Source organism: Ambystoma mexicanum, chromosome 6p (assembly GCF_040938575.1).
Source record: "Ambystoma mexicanum isolate Mex_15411 chromosome 6p, UKY_AmexF1_1, whole genome shotgun sequence".
In the NCBI taxonomy this organism is placed as follows: domain Eukaryota; kingdom Metazoa; phylum Chordata; class Amphibia; order Caudata; family Ambystomatidae; genus Ambystoma; species Ambystoma mexicanum.
In genome coordinates, this window is record NC_090935.1 from 5,193,577 (window position 1) to 5,206,595 (window position 13,019).

General features: G+C 48.9%; 2 protein-coding genes across 2 annotated transcripts in view; both read right to left on the reverse strand.

Annotated features, from left to right (window-relative positions):
* Nucleotides 1–11,816, reverse strand: part of LOC138511121 (zinc finger protein 850-like) — a 394,345-nt gene extending 382,529 nt beyond the window's left edge. Inside the window, exon 1 of the mRNA XM_069626606.1 lies at nt 11,688–11,816. The gene's annotated coding sequence lies outside the window, so the exon portion shown is untranslated. The remainder of the gene's footprint in view (nt 1–11,687) is intronic.
* LOC138511120 (zinc finger protein 615-like) overlaps nt 1–11,820 on the reverse strand; it is a 70,731-nt gene extending 58,911 nt beyond the window's left edge. Inside the window, exon 1 of the mRNA XM_069626605.1 lies at nt 11,688–11,820. The gene's annotated coding sequence lies outside the window, so the exon portion shown is untranslated. The remainder of the gene's footprint in view (nt 1–11,687) is intronic.
* Between the last annotated feature and the right edge of the window lie 1,199 nt (nt 11,821–13,019).

Below are 13,019 nucleotides of genomic sequence, written 5' to 3' on the forward strand. Positions count from 1 at the left end.
CCTCATTCCGAGATTGTAGGTAGCCATGGCACGCTGCCTCCAATACCGGATCCGGCACCGGTCTGGTTGAATGGGGACTTACCGGGACATTCCGACCTATGCGGACCCGGTATGTCCCCATTCAACCAACCATTCCACACTGCAAATAGCAGGCCCGTTATTAGCGCCCCGGTCCCTTAGCGGGACCCGTAAAGGGGTCAGACCACACGTCCTTTACGGTTCCCGCTAACCGACCTCACAATGGGGCGGTAAGTGATTACCGGCACCTGTCTCCTTACCGGTGCCCGGTATCCCTTACCGCCCAACTCATAATGACCCCCAGTATGACTGTTTGCCAGAAAACTTCAATTCCGAGTGGTCTTGTAAGTGGTATGCCTGCCTGACTCACATGGTTAATTCTAATCCCTGCACTCTGGGCTTCCACTAGACAATCTTCATGTTGGGGGCTGACCCTTCAAATGTTGGTAGAGGTGCTAACGTCAGAGATTGGAGTGAAGTTCAATGCTAAAAGCATTTAACTCTCACCTTGATGTCTGAAACGAGACACTTAGGGCCTCATTACACGGATGGCGGTAAGGATTTACCGGTACCGGTAAAATACAGGTACCGGTAAATCCTTACCGCCTTACTACGAGGTCCCTTTGGGGGTTGGGGGATTTAACGCCTGCTTTTTGCAGGCGTTAAAATCCAACCCGCAAAGGGACCTCAGAGCTAATTACGGCACCGCAAAATTGCAGTGCCGTAATTAGCGCCTTCCCCATTCCCATAGAGCATGGGTGCACAACATACGGCCCGCGGGCCAGTTGCGGCCCGCCATGCCCTTTTGACCGGCCCGCGAGGCACAAAGACTTTCCTAATGGAGGGCGGCCCGCGGCCGCCCTCCATTAGGAAAGTCTTTGTTGTCTTCCGGGCCGGTGAAAACACTGGCCCTCATTGGCTCAGCACACACACGCATCATGTCGCTCCTACGAGCCACGTAATGCGTGTGTGTTGCACCAATGGAGGGCCAGCACTACGGCTGGCGTGGTCCATAAGGCTTGATGCCGGAAGGCATTTCAGCCTTGGACCACGCCAGTCGTAGTGCGATTCCAGCGTTCCAGCTTACCTGCCGCTTACCTGCCTGCCTTCCAGCACGTCTCTGGTAAGTGGTCTGTTTGTGTTTGTGTGTCGGGTTTGTTTTACTTTATGTTTGTGTGTGTATGTATGTTGCGGGGGGGGTGTTGGATGTGTATGAATGTTTGTATTTGAATGTATTTTGTGTGTAAATTGAGATGCGGGGGTGGGGGGGTTGTCGGATGTGTATGAATGTTTGTGTTTGAATGTATTTTGTGTGTATGTTGAGATGCGGGGGTGGGGGGGTGTTCTGATCTTGATGGTCATGCCGATTATTGAAAACCTCTGTCCCCAAGTACCACACAGACAGAATGACCGAAACTGTATGTGCAATCTTTGAGGTCACAGGTGTAGTGAGCCTTCGAATGGAACCAGGAAACGCCGGAAGAACCCCTTTGACCGCTGTAAGGCAATAGACGGTTATCACACTAATGTAATATGAACACAGTAATAAGGATTTGATTGAAGCAAGGCTTACCTAGGTGTACTGTAAGCCATGTTGTCATGCAATAGGGGCAATCCGCAGAGACAGTGGGTCGGGTTCCAGAGAGGCTAGGCTGGCAATTCCACACCTGGGTAGGTGGACAACAAGAGTTCAACAGAGGAGTTCAAAAACACGTAATGGGGTCGAAACCAGTTCAAAGCACAAGATCCAAGCAAGGGAGAGTTCGTCTGAGCAATCCGTGAAGAAGGTGTAGGGTCGAATACCATTTAGAACCAAGCAAGAAAAGTTCCAGGGCAAAGGTAACAGATGAAGCCAGGAAGAAGTAGAGTATCCAAAAAACAGTCCGTGGTCGTAGAGCCAATGAATCCTTGATGAAAACAATAACGCCAAACAGTCCTTACAAGAAGCAGCTGAGAAGCGCTGCCAACATGGTTTCCGGCGCTTTTGAATGTTTAGTTGTGGTCACATGATGCAAAACGCGGCAGCGTGGAAAATCATGTGATGGCAAAGGATAAACTTGATTGACAGCAGTTCATCTCACTTGACGCGTGAATCGCCGTGTTCCTAGGCGGTGCCGTAAGGTATACGAGATTTTCCACGGGAGTTGCCAGAACAATGAAGGTCGGAAAACACCTGGAAAACCAGTCATCCTTCTCCAGTGTTGAACAGAAGGTCATTTGCTCCGATGTGCAGTAAGAAATGTGCCAGGTAAATGTGGACTAATCTTGGGTTGCCTAGTGGGTTGCCTAGTGGGTTGCCTAGTGGGTTACCTAGTAATGGGTCTATTGGGAGACGTGACAGAGCCCTCCCCCAAGGGCCCACGACCCGGTGGGCAGGAAGGATGATCCCGATGGAAACGAGCTACCAGTCTAGGGGCGTTAACATTTCGGGAAAAGACCCAAGAGCGCTCCTCAGGACCGTAACCCAACCAATCCACAAGGTATTGCAGTCGACCCTGTCTAAGACGAGAGCCCAAAATGGCACTGACCTCAAAGACATCTGGAGAGGAGACCGAAACAGGGGCAGGAGGAGAGATGATACGTGTGGGAGGAATGCAAGGCTTGAGCAGGGAGACATGGAATACTGGGTGTATACGCCATGTTGATGGAATCAAAAGACGTAGGGCCACAGGATTTAGGACCTTGAGAATCTTGTACGGACCAACAAATCGAGGCAACAACATTCGGCAACCAGGGATGTGCAGGTGGCGGGTCGACAACCAGACACGATCACCCACACGGTAATCAGTGGCTGCCGCCCGTTTCCGGTCTGCCTTGGCCTTCATAGGCACTTGGGCCTCACGTAAATGGAGAAGGGTCTGGTTATGAACCGAAACCAGATCGCGGGCGCAGGACGTAGCTGCAGGGGCAGTAGAGGAGTCGAAATCAGGAAAAGGAAGGGTTCGGGGATGTTGGCCGTATAAAGCATAGAAAGGAGAAAAGCCTGTGGAGGAATGCTGAGAATTATTGTATGCGAACTCAGCGAGGTGGAGAAGATTCAACCAAGTATCTTGGAACTGAAGAGTCAGGCAGCGTAAGTATTGTTCTAAGGTCTGGTTCACTCTCTCCGTCTGCCCATCGCTCTCCGGGTGGTAAGCGGAGGAGTAGCGGGCGTCAATACCAAGAAGTTTAGTGAGGGCTTGCCAGAAACGTGAGGTGAACTGTGAGCCACGATCCGAAACCAGGACCTGTGGTAAACCAAAAAGACAAAACACTGATTTGAAGAATAATCGGGCCAATGTAGGGGCAGAGGGTATCCCTGTACAAGGAATAAAACGGGCCATTTTGGTGTATGAGTCAACGACCACCCAGATTGTGTCATAGCCCTGTCTGCGAGGTAGGTCTGTGACTAGATCCATAGAAACAGTGTGCCAGGGTCTGGGGGTTAGAGGCAAAGGTTGGAGCAAACCTAGCGGTCGACCACGGCGTGTTTTGCACTGAGCACATATGGAGCAGGAGTTCACATAAGCCTCCACATCGCGCCGCATCGATGGCCACCAGCACCAGCGCTTTAGTAGTTCCAGGGTACGTAACTGTCCAGGGTGACCATTGATGGCGGCATCGTGGGACCAAGCAAGTGCCTGATTGCGTACATCACTTGTGGGGAGAAAGAGTTTCCCGTGAATAAATGGTAACCCTTCCTGAAGTACCAAATCCCAATCTGTCAACTCATTTGAATGTTGTAAAACCCATTGCCTAATGGTGGATAGCATGGGTAGGGATGGTGTGCATAAACAGACTACATGACCCTTCCCTAATAGTGTTTCAGGATACAAAGACAAGGATTCCCCCCCAGGAGAAAGAGAAAGAGCATCCGCCTTGCCATGGGTAGTCCCTGGCCTATGTGTCACTACAAAATCATATGCAGCGAAGAAGAGATGCCAGCGTACCTGTCTGCTATTTACACATTTAAGGGAAGCCAGGTCTTGGAGGTTTTTGTGATCAGTGTACACTATGGTCTGATGTTTTGCCCCTATAAGCTGATGACGCCATGTTTGCAAAGCGTCCTTAATGGCCAACAATTCTTTTTCAGTAACCGTGTAGTGATATTTGGAGGACGTAAACTTCCTTGAGTGATAGGCTATGGGATGCAGCTGCCCCGTGGCTGAACAAGGTTGAGAGAGCACTGCACCTAATGCAAAGGAGGAAGCGTCGGCCTCCAGGACAAATGGAAGCTCCGGATCCGGGTGTTGAAGCACCGGGGCGGAAGTGAACCTGGACTTTAGGGCCTCAAAGGCCTTTTGATGCTCCGGTGTCCAACAGAACGGAGCAAGAGGGCTGGTTAAGGCGGTTAGCGGTGATACAATGGAGGAAAACCCAGCGATAAAACGCCGATAAAAATTGGCAAAACCAAGAAAAGATTGTAACTGTTTCAGGTTGGTAGGGGCAGGCCAGTCTATGATAGCGCGGACTTTCGTGTTGTTCATGGATAGGCCACCAGGAGTTATGTGAAAACCCAAAAAATCCACTTCCTTAGTGTGGAATTCACATTTCTCGGGTTTAGCGAATAAGGCATGATTTTTTAGGCGTGTTAATACTTCTTTAACATGGACGATATGTTCCTCCAAGGATGAAGAAAACACCAGAATGTCGTCCAAGTAAGCCACTACGTATATGTCAAGAATATCACTAAAGACCTCATTGACAAATCGTAGAAACGTAGCTGGGGCATTACATAAACCGAAAGGCATCACAGTGTATTCAAACAAGCCCTGTTTGGAGCAGAATGCTGTTTTCCACTCGTCTCCCTGACGCATACGAACGAGGTTGTAAGCACCTCGGAGGTCCACCTTAGTAAAGATGGTTGCACGTGTCAGTTTATCTAGTAATGGGGAGATCAATGGAATGGGGTACCTGTTCTTTATGGTAATAGCATTCAGTTTCCTGTAGTCCACACAAGGACGTAAGTCCCCTTCTTTTTTTGGTACGAAAAAGATGGGACTAACAGCCGGAGAGCAGGAGGGTCGTATGTGGCCTAATCGTAAGGCTTGTTGGATGTATTCCTTTAGGGCCTGTTCCTCTGACTGAGATAGAGAATATATCCTGCCCCTTGGAATCACTGCATTAGGGACTAGATCAATGGGACAATCATAGGGTCTGTGTGGCGGTAACCCTTCTGCCGTGGCCTTGTCAAACACAGTCAAAAATTCATGATAAACCGTGGGGATACCAGCCAATACAGCCCCTACAGTATGTGTCGAGGGTACACTTTGCATTGTCTCCTCTAGACGGGAAGAGGCCATTGCCCCAAGAATACTGGCAGGGGAGGATATCATCTGAGACTCTATCAGGCAGAAGTTTTGACAAATATCAGATTCAAAGGTGACTTGACCCGTACCCCAATTGATTAGTGGGTTGTGTTGTCTCAACCAGGGAATGCCCAGAATGACACCGAATCGCGGGGTGGTGATAAGATCGAATGACATAGTTTCCTTATGGGTGTCTTGGATTATCAGTTCCATAGGAGCCGTTTGATGCATGATAGGACCGGAAGCAAGAGAGGTACCATCAACTGCTTGCACTGGTTCTGGGTGTTCCTTCTTGATCAAGGGTAAATTGAGTTTGTGGGCCAATGCTATATCGATAAAACAGCCAGTGGCCCCAGAATCGATCACTATATGTACCTGATGTGTAAGCTCCCTAGTAGGTTTCAATGAAGCTTGTACCACGATAGGTCTGATGGGACCGAAAACGGGTTCAGTGGGGGACATGGAGGTGCTCGCCCGTACCCCCGCTCTTAGGGGCGAGCCTTCTGAAAAACCTGATTCTTATTTCTTGGGCGTCGTGGACATTCTTTTACATAATGTCCATTGATGCCACAGTAAAAACAAGAATTATCCGTTCTTCTGCGTTCCCGTTCAGCCTGTGTAATGGGACTCCTAATCCCACCGACTTGCATGGGTTCAGGAGCCGACAAAGTCGAGGGTGTTTGACTTGAAAAACCAACCTCTGCCTTACGCTCAGACCGGCGTGCATCAACTTGCAGGGTTAGGTCTACCAACTCGGAAAAAACAGAGGGAAGGGCCGGGATCACTGAGAGGGCGTCTTTCATAGTATTACATAGCCCTTTGTAGTACACGATGGCTTTCTTTTCCTCCGGCCATGAGGTCTCTGCAGCAAGTTGGTTAAAACGTGTTATATATTCAATAAGTGTTTGTCTGCCTTGTGAGAGCTCTAGTAGTTCCAAATCTCGGGATTGTGCTTTATACCTGGTATCGAATACCTTAGCCATTTCAGTTACTAGAAGATCGAAATCATATAATGCTGGATGGTTATTTTCCAGTAACAGGTTCGCCCAGGTAGCTGCCACGCCAGATAAATGAGAAAGAAGGAAGGCCGCCTTGATGACGGAATCTGGAAAAACTTGGGGTCGGCATAAAAAAATGTAGTTTACACTGGTTCAAGAATGTGCGGTATTTCCTTGGATCACCTTGGAATTGTTCTGGGGCAGCAAGGGGAAAGGAAGTAGGAAGTAATACAGGAGTGGGAGTTGTGGGCGGAGCGGGTGGAGGCTGGGCTTGAGGAGCGTCTTCAATTTCGGCATCAGCCGGTAGAGGATGGCGTGTGCTTTGCAAGGTATCGAGGCGGTGGTGGATTGCCGTTGTTGCGGTGACCATATCGGTCCTAAGGGCAGCAACTGCCTGCATTAAAGCGGCCACGGGGTCCCCAGCGGAGGGATCCATAATCAGGACGACCAAAAAAGGCTTCTCAGTCTGTTCTGATCTTGATGGTCGTGCCGATTATTGAAAACCTCCGTCCCCAAGTACTACACAGACAGAATGACCGAAACTGTATGTGCAATCTTTGAGGCCACAGGTGTAGTGAGCCTTCGAATGGAACCAGGAAACGCCGGAAGAACCCCTTTGACCGATGTAAGGCAATAGACGGTTATCACACTAATGTAATATGAACACAGTAATAAGGATTTGATTGAAGCAAGGCTTACCTAGGTGTACTGTAAGCCAGGTTGTCATGCAATAGGGGCAATCCGCAGAGACAGTGGGTCGGGTTCCAGAGAGGCTAGGCTGGCAATTCCACACCTGGGTAGGTTGACAACAAGAGTTCAACAGAGGAGTTCAAAAACACGTAATGGGGTCGAAACCAGTTCAAAGCACAAGATCCAAGCAAGGGAGAGTTCGTCTGATCAATCCGTGAAGAAGGTGTAGGGTCGAATACCATTTAGAACCAAGCAAGAAAGTTCCAGGGCAAAGGTAACAGATGAAGCCAGGAAGAAGTAGAGTATCCAAAAAACAGTCTGTGGTCGTAGAGCCAATGAATCCTTGATGAAAACAATAACGCCAAAAAGTCCTTACAAGAAGCAGCTGAGAAGCGCTGCCAACATGGTTTCCGGCGCTTTTGAATGTTTAGTTGTGGTCACGAGGCAAAACACGGCAGCGTGGAAAATCACGTGATGGCAAAGGATAAACGTGATTGACAGCAGTTCATCTCACTTGACGCGTGAATCGCCGTGTTCCTAGCCGGTGCCGTAAGGTATACGAGATTTTCCACGGGAGTTGCCAGGACAATGAAGGTCGGAAAACACCTGGAAAACCAGTCATCCTTCTCCAGTGTTGAACAGAAGGTTGTTTGCTCCGATGTGCAGTAAGAAATGTGCCAGGTAAATGTGGACTGATCATGGGTTGCCTAGTGGGTTGCCTAGTAATGGGTCTATTGGGAGACGTGACAGGGGGTGTGTCGGATGTGTATGAATGTTTGTGTTTGAATGTATTTTGTGTGTATGTTGAGATGCGGGGGTGGGGGGTGTGTCGGATGTGTATGAATGTTTGTGTTTGAATGTATTTTGTGTGTATGTTGATATGCAGGGGTGGGGGGGTGTGTCGGATGTGTATGAATGTTTGTATTTTAATGTATTTTGTGTGTATGTTGAGATGCGGGGGTGGGGGGTGTCGGATGTGTATGAATGTTTGTGTTTGAATGTATTTTGTGTGTATGTTGAGATGCGGGGGTGGGGGGTGTGTCGGATGTGTATGAATGTTTGTGTTTGAATGTATTTTGTGTGTATGTTGATATGCAGGGGTGGGGGGGTGTGTCGGATGTGTATGAATGTTTGTATTTTAATGTATTTTGTGTGTATGTTGAGATGCGGGGGTGGGGGGTGTGTCGGATGTGTATGAATGTTTGTGTTTGAATGTATTTTGTGTGTATGTTGATATGCAGGGGTGGGGGGGTGTGTCGGATGTGTATGAATGTTTGTATTTTAATGTATTTTGTGTGTATGTTGAGATGCGGGGGTGGGGGGTGTCGGATGTGTATGAATGTTTGTGTTTGAATGTATTTTGTGTGTATGTTGAGATGCGGGGTGGGGGTGTGTCGGATGTGTATGAATGTATTTGAATGTATTTTGTGTGTATGTTGAGATGTGGGGGTGTGTGTGAATGTTTGTATTTAAATGTATTTTGTGTGTATGTTGAGATGTGGGGGTGTGTGTGAATGTTTGTATTTGAATGTATTTTGTGTGTAAGTTGAGATGCGGGGGTGGGGGGGTGTGTCGGATGTGTATGAATGTTTGTGTCTGAATGTATTTTGTGTGTATGTTGAGATGCGTGGGTGGGGGGTTCGGGTCTGTATGGGTGCATGTTTGTGTGTGTGTGCTGAGTTGAGGGGGTGGGGGGTACGGGTCTGTATGGGTGCATGTTTGTGTGTGTGCTGAGTTGGGGGGTTTGGTTGGGGGTGAGGGGGCCATGGGGCATAGTGTTTGGTTGGGGGTGAGGGGGCCATGGGGAATAGTGTTTGGTTGGGGTGAGGGGGCCATGGGGCATAATGTTTGGTTGGGGGTGAGGGGGCCATGGGGCATAGTGTTTGGTTGGGGGTTAGGGGGCCATGGGGCATAGTGTTTGGTTGGGGTGAGGGGGCCATGGGGCATAGTGTTTGGTTGGGGGTGAGGGGGCCATGGGGCATAGTGTTTTGTTGGGGGTGAGGGACATGGGGCATAGTGTTTGGTTGGGGGTGAGGGACATGGGGCATAGTGTTTGGTTGGGGTGAGGGGGCCATGGGGCATAGTGTTTGGTTGGGGTGAGGGGGCCATGGGGCATAGTGTATCTAGGGTCAATAAAATATATATAAGTTAATTAAACAGGCGAGATACAATAACTAAATAGAAATAAATTATAACAATGGAAAATGTGTAGTACAAAATGTAAGTTTGAAATGCAAATAAAAATCGTTCCCCCTCAAAAACATTCTTTTTCCATGTGTTTAGTACAAATTGGGGGTTTAAAAAGCCTCCTGCCACGCCCCGCTTACCGCCCCGCCCACATTTACTTTTCAGCCCTCTGTCAAAATCACTTATGCACCCTTGCCATAGAGCCCTATGGGGCAGAAATGAGAATGGGGAAGGGCATTGGTGGAAGGGGGATTTAACGCCCCTCCAACCTTGGAATGGGGCGGTAAATCCCCTTTCCACCAAGGCGGTGCCGGTATTTTACCGGCATGAGCCATGGCGCTAATAGCGCCATGGCTCACCGCCTACCGTGTAATGAGGCCCTTAAGGTCTGTTGTACCCTTACAAGCACTCCACTGATAGGCAAGTGCTAACATTCCAACACCATTTCAATTGCCTAAAAATGTATGCATAGGAATGCAGTTGCGAACCATGAACTGCTTTACATTAGTAATTTAGGGCCTTTGTGACCAGTACAGCCCTGGTACCATGTAAAGTCTGTTTCAGTCCTGCCTGCTAATAGTCCTGTTGGTGAGCCAGGTCAAATTAACCTAGCCAACCATTTTCGGGGGTGGGGGACTAAGCCCCATTTGCTCAATGGTCGTTGCACCACTGTCTGCACTACTTTACTCGTTTGGAATACTTACTTGTGTTGTAGCTGGGATGCAGGGCCACTTTACCCTGGTGATGAGATGTCAAGAGCGGGTGGTGCTTACAGTCACACATTCAGCACAGAAAACTCATAATTTAAAAGAATATAGCACTATAAATCAGCAATTTAGGCAGCTCGCTTATTTGCAACATAGACAGAATAAGATGATACACCTGCTTTCATGTAACAGCACAGCATAGATTCAGAGTTAATGAAAAATGCACACATTGAGGGCATATAAAAACGATAGCTCCCGGAAAGATCATTTAAAGAAAGGGAGGTGCAGTCAACTTCAACTCCCTAAACGTGACTTCCGAAAAGCAGGCCTTACAACCCCATACAGCCAGTGCACATAATATAATGCAGTAGTGTATGGACATCTGCCAGTCATATGCACAGACTTTAATTAAGAACGTTTGTGGAAATCACAGCAAAATACGGCACAAGCAATTGATATTATAGGACGCACACCCAGTAGTGTAGTAGTAATCCCTTTAAACTATCAGGGTTTGGTGATTAAATACATGCGTTATACCGTGATAACCGCGGTATGCCATCATTTCACATGGTGGTTATCATACCGTCAAAAAATCTATGCCGTTACATCCCTAGTGCAGACATCAGGTGTCAAGTGCTAGTAGGGGCTGTAGGGATACAGAAACAGTCCCCGAGTGCTAGGGATGCCAGGGGATCAGTGCAGGTGCGCAACTGGCAGGGAGGGGACCTGAGCGTGAGATCAGAGGGTAGCCAGGTAACCAGTGCAAGTTCAGATTCAGCCAGGAGAACACTATCTTCTGCGTGTAAGATATGAGGGCGGTTGGGCAGGAAAGGGAATTGTGAGTGTGTCATATGTCCACACTCCAGACTATCCTTTCCATCGACTCGAGTTCACGCTCTTAATTCCACTCCAAAAGCATCGCCCTTTCATGCCTAGATACACAACACCCAGATAGCCAAAGTGCTCTAATCACCCGCCGAAGTGCAGATCTGGTGTACTATTTCATTCAGCCCCTCCCGATTAAGGGTTTTCCATCAAATCCTTGCTCTCCAGGTGATTTGGAAAGAAAACAACCAACACTACTTGTAGCTATTTAACTCACTGTACAACTCCACACCTCCACCCGCTACAGCAAAGTGCTGTGATCCAACATACAAGTCCAATGGCGAATAACCAATTGAGTTGAATAGGACAGCACAGTGGAAGGTAGTAACATAACATAATAGGTGTATTTGTAGAGTGCACACATATCCCCCCGACCCCAAACTGGTGCATGTTGGTGTTATAGACAGAAGGTAACAGATGTTCATTGTACACAGCTTAGTGGCAGTCGTTCTGTTCATCTTGGATGGATGAAAGGGTGAGTGGACCTGCAGGGGTTCAAAGCAGTGACTTTGAGGTCGCACACATGGGTCCTTCTAGAGAATGCACTCGTGCACTGAGCCACAGGCCTGGACCTGACCCTGGATCTATGGGATATGGGTAGCACCAGGAAGAGGGGTGGGGGGGGAGAGCGGGTGGGTGACGAAGGGTCCAGGGGCGCAGGGGGTGGGGGGGAACCTCAGAAGCAGAGTACAGCCTGCTCTTCTCGCTTTGTGCAGATTAGGGTGACACAGTAGGGTGCCTGGACCTAGAAATGGCAGATGTCACCCCAGAAGACAACCCATAAGGATATGTAAATGAAGGTCCAGTGAGGAGCTGCCCTCCCCCTGCCCAGGAATGCACCCTCCGTCGCATGCACAGAAGGGTGCATTCACTGGAGGGTTATGGGGCACCCGCGGGCGGAGAGGGTCACTCACCGATGGCAGGTGAAAGATGGTGAAGTATTTAACAGGTTAAAGGCGGCGCCTTCGGTCCCAGGGAGACGTCCGCAGCTCAGGACCAGGAAAAGGGTCCGCGGATCAGCTGGGCCGCAAACCAGGAGGACGGACATGCGCAGTGAAAAGAGACTGATCAACAGAGCATGCGCAGCAAGAGGATGAGAGCGGGGCATGCGCAGTGAAGAGAGACTGATCAAGAGAGCATGCGCAGGAAGAGGATGAGAGCGGGGCATGCGCAGTGCAGAGAGACTGATCAACAGAGCATGCGCAGGAAGAGGATGGGGGTGAGGCCATACGCAGTGCGGGGATGAAAGGGGCATGCGCATTGCAGGGAGATGGATCACCAGAGCATGCGCAGCAAGGGGACGATAAACCAGTCTTACCGTGCTAATGACAAATCAGCTGAGCATGCGCGGGATCAGAATAAATAGCGACACATGCGCAGTGGACCGACCATATCAACAAAGCATGCGCAGAAAGATGAATGTGCATTAAAAGTCAGTTTAAGCGAGCATGCGCAGTAAGAGGATGAAGAGAGGAACATGCGTAATATAGAGTGACAGATCTATTGAGCATGCGTACGAAGAGGGTCAGGAGTGCGTCACGCGTACAGCTCGGTACATACTGCGCATGTTCAATGATGAGACGTGAGACGCAGCAAGATAATGAGGGGAGGGTGCATGTCGGGACACCTTGCGCATGCGCATTGCTCTTAGTCTTCCGCAGGAATGAAACACATGTCGGGTGCGGAAACAAAAACGACCAGAGCATGCGCAGGAAAAGGGAGGCGACCAGGAAGGCTTATAGGGCCTCATTACAACCTTGGTGCTTAGTGCACCAACTTTACCACCATGGTGTAAACTCTGTTTACACCATGGTGGATGGCGGATTTACCGCCCCATTCCAAGGTGAGTGGGGCGGTAAATCCCCAATCCCCATTTTACCCTTCCCCATTCCCATTTTTGCCCCATAGGGCATAATGGGAGTGGGGAAGGCGCTAATTACGCTGCCGTAAATTACTGCGGCGTAATTAGCAGCATGGCAGGTTCGCACCATGGATTTTAATGCCTGCTAAAAGCAGGCGTTAAAATCAGAATCAGGCGTTAAGGGTTAACGGTGTCGGTCTGTTTGGGACACATGGGCACATGCAATCTTTTTAAAAACATTTTTTATCTGTTTTGGTTACACAGTAACCTTTACAAAGAAAACTAGAAACAGCATTGTTCAAGACCCAAAATCACCTACTAACAATACATAACAAATTAGTCAAAGCTAAAAACCATACTGTTACATGATCTAATTATGTGTTTT